Source organism: Epinephelus lanceolatus, chromosome 15 (assembly GCF_041903045.1).
Source record: "Epinephelus lanceolatus isolate andai-2023 chromosome 15, ASM4190304v1, whole genome shotgun sequence".
NCBI lineage: Eukaryota > Metazoa > Chordata > Actinopteri > Perciformes > Serranidae > Epinephelus > Epinephelus lanceolatus.
The window spans coordinates 3,664,040-3,680,699 of record NC_135748.1 but is presented as its reverse complement, the minus strand read 5'-3'; positions in this window follow the sequence as shown (position 1 = coordinate 3,680,699).

Here is a 16,660-nt window from a genome sequence, read left to right as displayed (position 1 = left end):
CCCAATTTGACCCCCTGTGGGAACGTAGGAACGTTGTAGAAAGATCAAGCCAAAACTGGCTTGTTCGTCTCATCAAGACCTACAAATCACTCATGACACCCCTGACCTAAATCCAACAGGGAGTGAAATAGTGCCTCTGAAAGTAACATGAGCAAATGTGGAGAAATTGTCAGCTGTGAACTAGAGTGGAGAGGGGTCTAAAATAATCTATCAATCTGCTCCCATGCTCACCGCTCCCCACCAAAAGACTATACAACTTCTCCAAACCTGAAAAGGAAGCAATGGAAATATATATTAATGACGCACTAGCTGCAGGCCTTATCCGTCCCTCCTCTTCTTCAGTGGGAGCTGGGTTTTTCTTCGTAGAAAAGAAGGATAAAACTTTGTGACCCTGCACAGTCAAAAACAATTATCTTCTCCCACTCCTAGATTCAACATTCACACCACTTTACAACAGAGTCATTTTTTCTAAACTTGACTTAAGAAATGCCTACCACCTGGTCAGAATCAATTGCATTCAATACGCATTTGGGGCACTTTGAGTATTTGGTTATGCCTTTCGGTTTGATTAATGCCCCTGCTGTGTTTCAGGCCCTAGTGAATGATGTGCTTAGAGACATGCTGAACAGGTTCGTTTTTGTTTATCTCCACATTTGGTTTTTTCCCACAGCTGTGAAGAACATGTTAACCATGTTAGACAAGTGCTGAAAAGATTGCTAGAGATTGTATGTAAAAGCAGAAAAATGTGATTTTCATGCTACCACTGTAAGCTTTTTTGGGTATGTGGTTGAGAAGGGGCAGCTCAAACCAGACCCAGAGAAGATCAGGGCATTTGTAGAATGGCCGGTTCCTGCCACACGCAAACAACTACAAAGGTTCATAGGCTTTACTAACTGTTTAGGTTTAGGAAGGTTTATTCGTGACGGCAATCGCATTGCTGCCCCTCGCCTCACAAACAAAACGGAAATGCCAACTCATAACATAACTTCTGTTAAGAAACCTTTTGTTTGGTCACCCGCCACTCAGGTGGCTTTTGCAACGCTGAAAGCCAAGTTTACTAACACTCCAGTGTTAATCCATCCAGATCCGGCCCTCCAGTTCATAGATGAAGTTGATGCCTCAGACTCAGGAGTGGGGGTCATCCTCTCCCAGTGCTCGCCTGCGGACCACAAGCTTCACCCATGTGCATTCTTCTCCCAACGCCTGAGTCCAGCAGAGGGAAACTACGACGTGGGGAACCGAGAGTTGCTAGCGGTGGTTTTGGCCCTCCAGGAATGGCGGCACTGGTTAGAGGGAGCGGCTCACCCTTTCATCGTCTGGACGGACCATAAAAACCTGGCCTACCTCCGTTCAGCCCGCTGACTAAACTCACGCCAAGCCAGGTGGGCCCTCTTCTTGGGGATATTCAACTTCGCCCTCACCTACCGTCCAGGCTCGCCAAAACATCAAGCCGGATGCCCTCTCTAGGCATTTCACTTGGGAGGGGGAGGAAGCCCCCAAGAAGACCATCCTTCTGTTATCCTGTGTGGTTGGAGTGGCCAGGTGGTAAGTGGAGCAGCACGTCCAGGAGGCCCAACATGAAGAAACGGTCCCTGAGGAGTGTCTGCCTGGATGACTGTATGTCCCGCCATCTGTGAGATCTCCTGTGCTCCAGTGGGGGCAGGTGTCCAAGGTGGCTTGTCATCCTGGGGTTCCTCTCACCGTGCACCTGCTGGCCCCATCCAACCCATTCCTCATCGCCCCTGGTTGCATATAGCCGTGGATTTCATCACTGGTCTCCCTCCCTCAGACGCTAACACAACCATTCTGACAATAATTGACCGTTTCTCGAAAGCTGTTCACTTTATTCCACTGCCCAAACTCCCATCGGCCTTAGAGACTGCTAATCTCCTGGTACAGCATGTTTTCCACCTGCATGGCATTCCCCAAGACATAGTCTCCGACAGGGGTCCTCAGTTCACTGGCCAGGCATGGAAGGCTTTCTATCAAACCATTTAACAGCTTAACATCCGGATACCATTCACAGTCCAATGGCCAGGCAGAGCGGGCGAATCAGAGCCTGGAATCCTCCCTGCGGTGTGTGGCATCGCGTCTCCCAGCCTCCTGGTCTGTATACCTGCCATGGGTGGAGTACTCCCACAATTTCCTGGTCAGCTCCGCCACAGGTATGTCCCTATTTATGGTCACTAATTGCTTCCAACCTCCCCTATTCTCCAGTCAGGAGACAGGTGGCAGTCCCGTCGGCCCAGGCCCACTTCCGCCGAGCTTGTCGGGTGTGGCGGGAAGCCCAGGCCGCTCTGGGTAGAACAGCTGCCTGGAACCAGCGGATTGCAGATCGACACCGAATCCCCCCCCAGAGTACAAAGTGGGCCAGCAGGTCTGGCTTTCCTCACGGGACCTTCCTCTCCAGACAGAGTCTCGTAAGGTGGCTCCCAAGTACATCGGTCTGTACATCGGTCTGTTCGCATCGTGAACCTCAGTGCCATCAGACTGAGACTCCCTGCAGCACTCAAGGTACACCCCGTCTTTCATGTTTCTCTCTTAAAACCTGTGGTTGACAGTCCCCTGCATCCTCCTCCCTGAATCACAATTAATAAAAACATTCAATGGATAAACTATATTTATTACAATCAGCAGAGGTATGCCAATATTACAGTGGTGGAAAAAAGTTTTCGGACACCCCATGCATTTGTGAAATATTGCATTAAGAATCACTCTTAGGTCTTCAAGTGCAATTTCTTTTAGTACAGTCACAGCCAAAATACTAAATAAATCCTAAAAAAGCCATTAAAAACTTAAAATTGATTGGTTCCATAAAAATACATAAGAAATTTTGAGTATTGGGTCATTTTGGTACCAGTGATGAAGGTCGTTCTTTTTATTAAAAGACACAATTTTTGTTGCCAAGCTTCGTGTCTACAAAAAGCCAGCACATTTGAAAGTTCTTCAGACACAAAAATGGCTAAAACAAGGAACCAAACGCAGGAAACATGCCTGAAGATAAAGATTCTCAGCCAGGAAGGGTACAGCTGCAGCCAGATAGCCAGGAAGTGCAGATGCAGTCCTTCAGCAGTTGGATACACTCTGCAGAAATATAGACGAACCAACAGCTTGGAAGACAAACCAAGATCTGGGTGTCCAAGGGTTTCTTCAGCAAGAAATGACCGCATCCTGATCCACATGTGCAGGCAAAACCGCCAAATGACATCACAGGAGCTTCAGCAGCAGTGGTCAAACCAAACTGGTGTCCAGTGTTCCACCCGCACTGTATGTGGCCGACTTTTAGATCATGGCTTAAGGTCCTACAAGGCTATCAAGAAGCCCCTGATCAATGAGAGACAGAGGTTAGCCCGGCGTCGTTGGGCCCAGGCACACAAGAACTGGACAGCCAGGAATTGGAAGAAGATTTTGTGGTCAGATGAGTCCAGTTTCCAGCTTTATCTTCCTCCTACTAATGTGAGGGTACGCAGAAGGCCAGGCGAAGCATTATCTCCAGCATGTACAGTACCTACTGTCAAGCATGGTGGAGGCAGTATCATGGTTTGGGGATGCATGAGTGCTGCTGGTGTTGGTCATCTCACTGTCTGTGATGGCACATTGAACTCTACCAAGTATTGTACCATTCTCGAAACCCACATGCTCCCTTCTGCGCATGCACTGTTCCGTCGAGGTAAAAACTGAATGTTTCAACAAGATACTGCCCCTTGCCACACATCCAAGGCCAGTAGAACTTGGCTGCAGGAGCACAGTATCCAGGTCTTAGAGTGGCCAGCTCAATCCCCGGACATGAGCCGCATTGAAAATCTGTGGTGGATTATCAAAAGGTCTGTTTCAAAGCATAAACCAAAGAATTTAGAAGACTTAAAAGCAGTAATTCAAGAAGAATGGGACAAGATTACCCCTCAACAGTGTGAAAGGCTCGTGGGGAATGGCAGGACTACTAAATATTAATTTGATGATGTGATGGTTTATCTATTTTTTGTTCAGTTTTGAACACATTCTCTGTTATTTGTTGACTTTGATACCGACAATGTTGAGAACTGACATATTGAAACTGTCAAGAATTTAGTTTTGTTGTTTTTCTTGTAAACAATAAACAAAAAAATATAATTTGTATTTGTTTGTATCTGTCTAATGCAGCCACACCTTTTGAAACACAAAAAAGATTTTTCCACAAATATTTCATGATAATATTTGAGATTGTGTAAAATTTTAAGGGTGTCTGAAAACTTTTTTCCACCACTGTACATCTGAAATTCTTCAAGCATTTGGAGGTCAATTACATACTTAAGGATAATGACTCAACAAAACAGACAGGTATATGAATGGTTATCAGCAGACAGAGGATGAGTTTGTCACATGTTTGGAAAATATTGCTGCACTTTCATTCATAATAACACTGCACCTGATGGTATATTTTCTGTGGCTATGGAAAAGCTCACAAAATTGAGGGTGTAACTTAGGTAGAGTACTGGTAAGGGGGCCTGTCTTGGGATTGTATAGACCAAATTTTAGGGAAATGGGGAGCCGTTTTGGCTAGAGCAGAAATTAGTGCATTGATAGTTCTTTTTCTTTTTCTTTTTTTTTTTAAAGATTATTTTTATGGGCTTTTTGCCTTTATTGACAGGACAGAAGGTGAAATGGGGAGACAGAGAGAGTGAGTGGGGACTGACATGCAGCAAAGGGCCGCGAGCCGGATTCGAACCCACGGCCGCTGCAGCGAGGCGATGCCTCTGTACATGGGGCGCCGGCACTATCCACTACGCTACCGACGCCCCAGTGCATTGATAGTTCTAATGCTACTTTCCTTTTTGGCATCATCCCTATGCTGATGAGGCAGTGCCAGAGGGCTCTGGACAAACAAAGGACTCTCGTGACTGGTCTCCAACGGGCTCATATGTTGAACATGATGACACCCTGACAAATAGCTCAAATCCACCTCAATTGAAGGAGGGAGGCAGAGAATGTGGAAAGATGTCCAGATTGGTTTCCATCCCTGCCTACTTGGTTGATTCTGATGATCCTCTGGATGCAGGAGAAGTAGATGATTAAGAACTGTGAAATGAACTCTGAAGAATTTGAAAACAAAGTTGAACTTCTAATGCTTGTAACACATTGCAGGTATGGATTCAATGAAAGAACGGTGCAAAATGACTTCAAGGAGTCAAGTCATCTATATTCGTGAATTCGCTATTACTGCTCATATCTATTCCATAGTACGTTTCTGATCATCATTACAGCCATGTAGACAACCATTTATAGTTAAGAATCCTGTACTCTCTGATAATCATTCATGAGTTTGTATCCTTGTGTAATTACCTATTGATGATGCTATGTATCAGTAAAATCACTGTGTATAATATTGATGGGGTCCCCTTGAAAGTCTCCAGCGGGAGGGGCCGTAAGAGAGTTTTCCTTGAAGCAGCCGACAGGTTTTTTGCTCTTACACGGTGTGAACCCTCACTTTGTGTAACCTTGCCTTGTGTATGTTGTTATGGTTAAGTGGATTTTCTGATTATGCATTAGCAAAGTTAAAAGGTATTGCTACTTTTCAGTTATAGGTTTATCATAGCAAGATCACAGCCACATTATAGGACAGTTTCACAAAACACAGATCAATAACCTTGCACATATGTATGGACACATAAAATCTGACAGCAGCAGCAATCTGGCCATTTGAAATCATTTATGTATGTTCTACCTAATTGGTAGAAAAGGGAGGAAGAGACTTCCATCACACCAGATTTTTAGTCCAAGCTGTGTATGATGTCCTACCAAGTCCTGCAAACCTCCATATCTGGGGCAAAAGTGAAATACCCTGCTGCCCCCTTTGCCCAGTAACGGGAACCCCAGAGCACGTGTCTGATTTGTCGAAAGACCCGAAACACCCAATGACGCCAGGTCAAATTACAGATTATGTGTCCCAGCGCATCCGTAGGATGTATCTTTCATCTAAGACTGCCTTCCTTAGTGTAGCCTCACCAGAATTTACCAAAATTCAGACAATAAAGGAAAGGGCTATGGACATCATGGTGGATGCAACAGGTATTATTAAGGTACAGACATTAAATGACCTGCTTCTTCCTATAGAATAACAGCAGAATCACATTGCCAAGGCACACAACACAGGGCTGTATATACAATGTGTAATGGGTGGTGATTGTACCTAAATGCAGCACTCCAAGGCAGGAAGACAGTTGGTAATGACTTTTATTATATACAAGGCAACATGAACATGAGCTGACAAATAATTCTTCAGGCGCAGAGCCCCTCCACAGTCTCTGGGTTCAGGACCCACAGAATGAGCCTACAGGTAGGTAATAGAAGGACACACACAAGGCAATGTGTGGTGTCTCACAGCAGGCGACTGACAGCAGGTGGGAACACTCACTTTGTAACGTCCTAGCAGGAAAACACCACACAGCCACAGGCAGACAGAAACCAGAGACCCTGAGGCAGAACTCGTGGTCAGGGACAGAAGGCTGGTGAGTTTACCAGAAAACAGATGATGTAGACAGGTCGGGAACAAGCAGGGTCGGTACCGGGGAATCAAGCTAAGAGTGAGTGCTGGAATGTCTTGTATGAGGTAGAAGAACAATCTGGCACTGAAGGCCAAAACACACCGGCGGCGTCATATGATGGCGGCATCATATGACGGTGGCATCATATGACGGTGCCGGTGTGGGTTTGTTAATAGAAAATAATGGGGGCAGCTGTTTTGACGTGCGTCGTACGGCGCTGGTGTGTTTTGGCCTTGAATGTGTGGAGAGCAGGAGTCTTTATACTGAGCCAGTCAGTGATTGAAAGCAGGTGAGTGGAGTTGGGCTTATGAGGTGGCAGGCTGAGTTGAGCAGGTGAGTGGAAATTTACCAGGAGCAGGTGAGGGAGAGAAGCAGACTGTGACACAATCCCCCAATCCCAAATGGATCCCTTATAGACTCGTTGACTCAAGCCCTAAGCCCTTACAGACCTAGGACCAATTCCATTTTTCCATCAGGTTAAGAGCTAACCTGACGGAGAATTGGGACACCACTTCCCCTCATGTGAACGCGCAAAACCAAGGGCCAAGACAAGGGCTAAGGGGAAGAAATGGAATTGGTCCTAGGTCTGTAAGAACTTAGGGCTTGAGTAAACAGTCTGTAAGGGATCCATTTGGGATAAGGGGAATGTTAACTCCACAGCAGCCAACAAACACACATATTAAAGGACAAGAGTAGTGTGTAGTCTGACTCAGCGGATGTAGACTGTGGGTATAAGCCTGCCATTGGCCAATTATTTTGGCTGGCATTCTCCCTACCTTCTGCTATTTTTTGGGGGGGAGGGGGGGGGGGGTAATGCCTGTCCTATGGGAACCAACAACCTCTTAACTAACAACTTACATAATGAAAATGACAAATTCTCAAGTCAAACTGTGTTCCCCATAATCATGGAGGCTGGAGGAATAGAAATAAAACATTAGTTAAGAGGATGGTATATTCAAGGAAAAACTGCTCAATTGCCCCATGTGCAGCCCAGACCTTTTAGAGCAGCGCACAGCCTCTGAGTGGAAGAGACAACAAACACTGTTGGTGCAGATGCCACTAGAGTGAGAGGCTGGTGGCCGCCTGATTTGAAATTTACACTGGACCTGTGCAACTGGAGACATCAACAAAAGCAGAGAGGCAGCCAGTTTTTCATCTAAATGAACTAGTGGCTGAATTGAAGTCATCAAAAGTAACTGTGAACTTAACTACTGCACCTTCAAAATAAAAGAAGGAAGAATAGGAAAGTTGCTTCATCATTTGAGTGAAATCCAGTTAACACTAGAAGGGCCAGAATTCCATACCTATTAATATAATAATGGAACCAAAAGTAACCCATCAGACATGGTACCTAAACCCTAGGCCCGTTTAGCATTTACACTGCAAACAGTACTCATAAATGTGGGCGGGGTTGATGTCACTCACTGCTCTGTCCAGCATTTACGATATTTCCTCCTTACGGGTGACACAGATGGAAGTCTGCCCATTGTCTATCATCCATGAACCTAGGTAGCACAGACATTTTCAGAACAAAATAGAACAGGTTGGAGTGAGAGTCTCTCTTGATGGGAAATTTAAAAATAGCGGGTTTGTGCATTTAGTCCTTCTCAAGCAAGTGCAGGGGTTTGGTGTTGCTGTAGCCCACAGGAACAACACTCTTTTTTTTTTCTCCAAGTGAATATAAGAATATATGCAGTTCACATAATCCAGTCAAAATGAATGTATGTTTTTAAATGCTTGAAGATCCACTCTTACTAAAAGAGTATGTCATCCAAGAGAGACAATAAAAACTAATGGAATGGTCAAAGTTGTCATATTGAAATTAACGGTGTGTTGGTGGATTCACTTTCTCAACTCATGCATTGAGTATTATTACAAGTAAACGTTCCACCTTAAAACTTGTTGACAGTCAGCCCTGTGAATTAAATTATTTTTTTCTTAGTCTACAGCTGCTGCTAGAGACAGCAAAACATCCTTTCATTTTATAGTTATAGTTTCTGAATGTATGTAAAACTTGCCACAGTATGAACAGTGATTACATGAGCTTCAAAACCAGCAATAACTCAGCCCTGAAGTGACCTTTCAACGGATTGACCAGTTAACAGACTGCAGTGTTTCTAGCTCTACCTGTTAGTACCAGATCTGTGTGCTACGTACCCCAACAGAGGGGTGACCAAAAATAGTGACGGTAAGTAATGGTTCCATGGGTACCATCCACATCTTTTCACAGTGGAAACAGAAAAAATGCATACCGAGGGGAACTGAACCATACTGGACTGCAGAACAAAACAAAACAAAACAGTATATTCATACTCAACAGACAAAAAGAATTCACATTTGTATTCCCACTTCTGGTAAGATTCTAAGATTATTGAAATTCTCACTATGTCATTTCTACTATCCAACAGTCTCATAAAGTAGGGTGTATTGGACACTGGAAACCCCTGTGATGAGTTCAAAATGGGAGCATGTTGGGTTCCATTTCTTTGAGAGCAGTTGCATCAATAGTTATAAAGTAATCTTGAAAATTTTAATTTGTTCTATTTTCAATATATAACTATTTGCTTTCAATTATTATCAGCAGACAACATATTGTATGTATTATGGATGCACGATATTGGATCTTTTGCTGATATCTGATATGCAACAAATTATTTGGCCATTAACTGATATTGATCTGCTTTTGTCCCTACCTAGTTTTAATGATCATCAAGTCTCTTCTGTAGTGGAATTAAAGTGATAGTGCACCCAAAAATGAAAATTCAGCCATTATCTACTCACCCATAAAATGATGGAGGCTCAGGTGAAGTTTTAGAGTCCTCACATCCCTTGCGGAGATCGGCAGGGGGAGCGGCTAGCACACCTAATGGCTGACAGCGCCCCAGACTAACGTCCAAGAACACAAAATTGAAACCACAAAGTATCTCCATACTGCTCATCCATAGTGATCCAAGTGTGCTGAAGCCTGGACATAAAAAGTTGTTTCGAAAAATGTCATATAAACTCTGTTTTTAGCCTCACTGTAGCCTGTAGCTCTGACTGCTTCTCTGTGCTCTGCACTCACGTGTGCGCTCCTGCGCTGAGACCAGCGAAAGCATGAGCTTTGCTTACCCGTGTTTACATCACGTGACACGTGCACCGCAGGGGGAGACAACGGTAACCACAGTAGCTAAAAGATAATTTGCACTACAGTCTTTTAGCAAAGGACAGCCCAACATGTCTGAAGACTTTGAAATTGAGAAGGAACAACATTTCATTCACAGCAGCTCATGAGCCTCAGCCAGCCGCAGAATACCAGAGTCGAGCACTGGAAACCTGGTGGTGTAGTTGTTTCAAATGCAAAGCAATGCCAACGGATGAGGAAAGTCTTTGCTGCTCAGACTGGGAACTGGCGATGCCTGAACTTGAGAATCTGGACATCAGTACTGACGAGACTGCTGCTCTTCAGAGACCGTGCATCACTGATCACCCTGAGCGTGCACACGTGAGTGCAGAGCACACAGAAGCAGTCAGAGCTACAGGCTACAGTGAGGCTAAAAACAGAGTTCATATGACATTTTTTCAGCGTTTTATGTCGGGGCTTCAGGACACGTGGATCACTACGGATGATCATGTTGGAGATATTTTGTGGTTTCAATTTTGTGTTCTTGGACGTTAGTCTGGGGCTGCGTCAGCCATTAGGTGTGCTAGCTGCTCCCCCCGCTGATCTCCGCAAGGGATGTGAGGACTCTAAAACTTCACCAGGGCCTCCGTCGGCATATGGGTGAGTAGATAATGGCTGAATTTTCATTTTTGGGTACACTGTCCCTTTAACATCACATCATGCATGCATACTCTTATCATGATGGCCTACCAGCAGAAGGAGACATGAAATAGAATGCAATGAAATAGAATAGAATAGAATAAGAATAGAATAGAATAATATTCCTTCATTGTGCAAAATAAGAAAAGGCATGTTGGACGATTCAGATTCTTCTCATTTTAAAGCCAATATCAGCCGATACTGATGACGTGTGGATATTATCATGCATCCCTAGAACTACTGTACAGTGTAGTATACATATTTTCTATTGGTCAAAAAGAGAAAGCAAGGAAAGAAAACTTGAATGCCTTGCCAATGACTCTTGCTTTAAACATTTATGTCTAGACTGCTGTTGTTACTGTATCATAATTCCACTCATCACATACTATTCATTCAACATTGGATGGCGCTGAAATGAAAACCACTGGGTTTTGATACATCAGCCCTCTACCTCAGAAGCAGAGCCCTGAAGAACAGCTGCCTTGAATTATAGCTCCGCTAACAGTCAGACGGGCTACAGCAATTGTTTTAATGTCGCCCCTCTTGTTTTCATATTGAAAAACCACATCACAGTGAGTGGTTCACCGAATACCGAAGCAGGAGTTACAGGTCTTAGAGAGCTTTAATTTTTACTGGGGAACAACATTCAATAGGCAAATGAAGTGTGACGGCCAAGAGCCAGGTTTGGTTAAATGTAGCTAGTGCTTTCCATCTTGTACTTCTGTTTAAAGCCTTATTACAGCTCTCTATGCAACACTAAATGGCAGTTCACATTCACTAATGTTTTACTCTCGTCTGGGAATGGGAAAAACCAACTATAGTCCTCTTATCTAATATGATTTATTTTCAGCCATTTATTAAGGGTATCTGACTCAAGGCTTGACAAGGGATGAAACAGTGATGCACAACGTTGGCCCACTCCACATTTGTACGGATGAAATTATAAGATGAGCATGATGAATTAAAGGCAGACGGGTGATTTAGAGAAGAGACGGCACAGTGGGAGGTGTGTGTGTGTGTGTGTGTGTGTGTGTGTGTGTGTGAGAGAAAGAGAGAGAGGAGAGAGACAGCCAGTGGAAAGCAGCCATATCAAACACATGTTGAAGTTTGATCACTCTTGTTCAGTCAGTCACTTCTTCACTTATTTATTTCTTGGAGCCCCGCCCCCCCACCCACACACACACACACACACACACACACACACACACACGCACACACACACACACACACACACACACACACACGCACGCACTGCAGGTTGACTTGCCATTTCTGTATGTCTGGCTGGAAGCCCTCACTCTGGGACAGCCATATCGCTTTCCTGGCACTGCTGTCCTCAGCACTGGCTGGCAGGCCGGGACTGGGAAAATCCTAAAAAGCTGGGGCCTGATGCATCTTTTACAGTTTACAGGAATGTGTCAGCAGTAATCTCTTGGCGGCAGTCTCTGGAAATTCAGACCGACACTCTAATGAAAGCATTGTAATGCTCTGTGGCAGAGAGAGCCTGCTCTAATTGTATCTATTTAAAACAGCTGTTTTCATGGCTCTCTGACTCGGCTGTGGCCCGAATTCATCCCTAGTGACTTCATCGGTTGTGCTGGGTGTCAATTTATTAGAAACTTGCCATCAGTTTTTAAGTAAACAGAGATGGCCAACACCAAGCTTTAATCATGCTCTGTGAGCCGCCCAGAGAGGTCGTTTGGTTTCAGTTAGGTCAGCGTAACTTGGCTTTCTCCGCTGTTGGATAATCTCTCCCTCAACCCAAAGTCTTTTACAGCCGCTGCCAGCCAGCATTGCCAGCCACCATTGCCAGCGCAGTGCATGAAATCAAATTTGAATGCTGACCCCTCTGGAAAATGGGAGCCGGTGAAAGGGGGACTTAACAGGAGTTCTAAAGGAGTGGGCGTCACATTTTCACCCTCCGCATGCCCCAAAGAATGGATTTAGAGCGGCATGCCGGCAGCAGTGTAAACCAGGCCGTAGGGGACGCGTGCATGGCACAGTGTGCTCTGAGCTTACTGCATGGATCGCTTTAATCCACCTCTGTATGGGCGCCAGAGTCTGACTGGCTGTTTATACTGACGGCTACAGTTTGTGGAGAACATGAGAAGGTCCCTCCTTTAATGAGGCTTGGACTACAGTGTGTGAGAAAGTGTCTCACAGGAAATTTGGAAGGTTTTTCCAGTGAAATTCCCGAGCTAGACTGTCTGCACCCAGATCTTTTTTTATTGTTTTCAGAATGATGAAACTGTCATGAAGATCTGTAAATAATGGTTACATTTCTTTAAACCTGTCCTGGTTTGGAGGACACAGGACAGGGGTTTTGATGTAATATTCACATCCAAACCTCATCAAACCTTTGGTTGTGATTGGTGTCTGCCAGGCTGCCAGGCCAAAGGTTTCTGTTGGAGCCACAGGTCACTTGATCCTTTTGATTCATGATGGCTACCAATCACAGATCAGAGGTAGCCTGTGGTACTACAAAAGGTTGTGGCTGAAATTCATCTTGGGTTTGTTTCATCCAGGGTTCAGTCATCTTAAATCAAACCAAATACTACTCTCTGGACCTTTCACATGGTGAGGCTGTGTCTTACTTAGGCTATATTTTTTGCAATTTCTTCTGTCATTTATGTATAATCTTGATGTCTCACTACATTTAGTTCATTCTTCTAGTACATTTAATTTTCTTCATTATGCCCAAAGCTACATCATCATTAGTGTTAAAAAAAAAAAAAATCCTGTGAAACAGCATTTAGACATGCACTGAAGATTCATGACTGAGCGGATCTATTCTTCAAGGGTTTTTTTTCTTGTTTTTTTTTTTTTTTTTTTGTTGACAAATTGATTTGATGTCTGTATGTTTTTTTGTTTTGTTTTACAACAAATTACATCACAAACATTTTAGATTATTAAATTAATTTGTCATGCAGTCACAGGCAGCCAATGTTTTCCATTTTTTCTGTTTTTTTTTTGTCAGATTTGAAAATCAGCGAGCAGTCTCTTGAAAAGGGAGAGTTCACCTCAAAATAGAAACACATATGATACATTACAAGGATCAATATTGGCTGCATTGTGGGCTGTCTATTTGTGCATGAAACACATAATTTGCAGTAAATGTGCTGCAAAAAGATTCTTTGGAAAGCATCTGAATAAACTTAGTCTGTCTGCAATATAAAAAGAAATACAAAGTAGACAATGCATTTTAGGATATCTGACATTCAAGTCCTAAACTACTGTGTCTGCTTTTACTGTTTGCTGTCACATTAAATCAACCAAGGGTCATTTCACAAATGTATACTAGTTATCTCAAAAACAGATATTGTAAATTATTTCTTTTAATTAGTCACTTGCTCTGTCCTTCTCTTATTTACACCTTACCCAATTAAATTTGTTCTTCATTAATTACATGTCTGATTGTTACATAGTGTATTATTAAATAGTGATTTTAATGAAGTCATAAGTCAGAATATTTTGGTCAGCATCAAGCAATACACTTCTTGAGGAAGCAGAAGAAAATCCAGTATATCTGGACAGCAAACTGCAAGGTGTTCATTAAGCTGAACGGGTCACTGGAGGAGGCTAAGGTGTTGTGCATCAGACAGATAGAGGAGTTGAACCGATACCAGTAACATAGAACAAACAACACAAGGTATGAACAACTGTGAATGTTGACTCTGAACTGAATCATTATGGATTCTTCTTGTGAAGAGTTACATTGTTTAAATGAGATGGACAATAATGACTATAATGATCTGAACTTTAAAGCATTCAGATTCACTGACCATAGTGTGCATGATTTTGAGCAAGATATTGATCCTGAAAATAATTTTTTAAACAGTCTAAACAATAACTGCTGTTACTACTCTGAAGATCAATTCAACAGAAACATAGAATCTGATCATGAAATATAAGTCATTCATTTCAACAGCAGAAGTTTATATGCTAACTTTCACAATATTAAAGAATACCTAATTCCATTAAACAAACAGTTCAATGTGATAGCCATATCTGAGACCTGGCTTAGTACTGAAAAGGGTGTGGATTTTGAGATGAATGGATATGAACTGAATTACATCAACAGGGTGAACAAAAAAAAGGAGTAGGGGTTGCTCTGTATGTTGATAAAAGACTTAAATATAAAGTGGTAGAAAAAATGACAACTACCATAGATGATGTGATGGAGTGCATTACTGTAGAGGTCTGCTTGGAAAAAAAGAAAAATGTAGTAGTAAGTTGTATATACAGAGCACCTGGTTCCAATGTGGAAATATTTATGAGTAGTATGGAAAGATTGTTTTCCATAATAAATCAACAGATCATGTTTATTTGTGGGGACTTTAATTTGGATCTCTTAAATACTAACAAGCATAAATTAACAGATGAATTCATTGATGTAATGTTTAGTATGAGATTATATCCATTAATCACCAAACCAAGCACTTACTTATTTATTAGAAGCCTGTTGCCTCCTGGTATTGTAAAGATCACCTCATGTCAAATGGTCAGTTGCCCCTCTCCCTTCTTACTCCTCTTTTGGGGGGTTCCCTATTCGACTATGGATTCATCACCCTCCATTTCTATGGGGTCTTGCCAAACATTGCCAAAGACTTTCCACATTTTTATTATGTGTACATGTTAATAAATATTCTACCATAAACCATACCATTAAAAAAAAACTGACTCTCTCCTGATTGAAATGAATCTCAGCGTAAGTTCAGGAAGACTCTCTTTGTGCTCACCCATTCTGGATTCTCTCCATTCCACTCTCACTACTCCCTCTAATCACATGACTATGGGTGTTCATTCTTCTAGTTCTCCAATCAAACTTTGCTACGATCCCTCTCAGCCAATCAGGATGCCTTTCAAAATTTAAAATCTGCTCTCTCTTCTGCTGCTGTCAGCCATCATTTTCGGCAGAATATTCGCACCCTCCTCCACCCTGTTCATCTCCAGTCATCATATCCAGAGTCCAGGACAAGCTAAACAGATCATCCAGATCATCAGCACTTCTCCATCTTCCTCTCATTTCATCTTCACCACCTCTACCACCACCAGCGTCGAGACCTCTGGGGGGGTTCCCTATTCGACAATGGATTCATCATTCATCATTTTTGTTCTTATGTGCACATGTTAATGAATATTCTTTTACTATGAAAAAAAAGTCTCTCCTGACTGAAATACTTTTTGCTCACTTTGTCCTCTAGTCCAGCATTGCTGTGAAGGTCTGTGGGGACATATCTGGGACCGTTGTCTTCATACCCTCAAGAGACTCAAACAGGGCCTGAGGTCAGCCAGTGGCTACATATGGATGACTCAAAAGCTCAATGCCTCTGGCCACAGCTGTCATCTGCGCAGACGCATAAAGAGAAACAATTTCGGGGCATCGGTGGCTTAGTGGTAAGGCAGGCGCCCCATGTACAAGGCTGTTGCCACAGCGGCCCAGGTTCAACTCCAGCCTGTGGCCCTTTGCTGCATGTCATTCCCCCTCTCTGTCCCCCTCTCACGCTCATCTGTCCTATCAATTAAAGGCTTAAAAATGCTCAAAAAATATCTTTAAAGAAAAAAAAAAAGAGAGAAACAATTTCATTGTTCACAGATGCTGTAATTCTCATCCGTATGGGTCACTGACTCAGATGGCAGAGTTCACTCACAACAAACCTTAATAATGGTTTGCCTGTTGTGTACTAAGTGCTGCTTATGAATGGTACTGTTACATTCTGCACAAAAGCACTCCACAGCCATGACAGTGGCAGTGACTACAACATCTGCCTGTGGTGCTCTGGGCTGCCAGCAGGCTGTCAAGGTTTTGCTGTCTTGTCTGTTGTCAGTGTGGTTGAGCTTCCCTCTGCCTTTTGCTCCAACTAGACAATGGCAGCTGTTGGCCATCAGAATTGCCTTCTAAAGTCACATCTTCAAAAATAAAGACACAATTGTGATGTGGCAGTTAGGAGGATTAGTAAATTACAATCTCAATAGGATACAGATTATCATTAAACAAAAAGTGAGAACAACCCCGCCCACCCCCCAAAACAGGCCCTTATAACTCTCTCAGATTGCCACCTTAGAAATACAGCCATGGTCAAACTAGAACTTGTGTTATATTAAAAAAAGTGGGGCCATTAACAAGCTACAACATGGTTGCATGACTTCAACATCCCCACCACAACGAGGCTGCGTTCAGTGTAATGATGTTCTGTAGTCTCATATAGCAAATTGTTAACAACCGCCTTTTTAAGAAACAAAAAAGCTTCAAAATTCACAGAAGGTATTTACTGACATATTTTATGTCATAGAACAAAACATGAAAGTCTCCTAAGCTTGTGTTACCCACAGACCT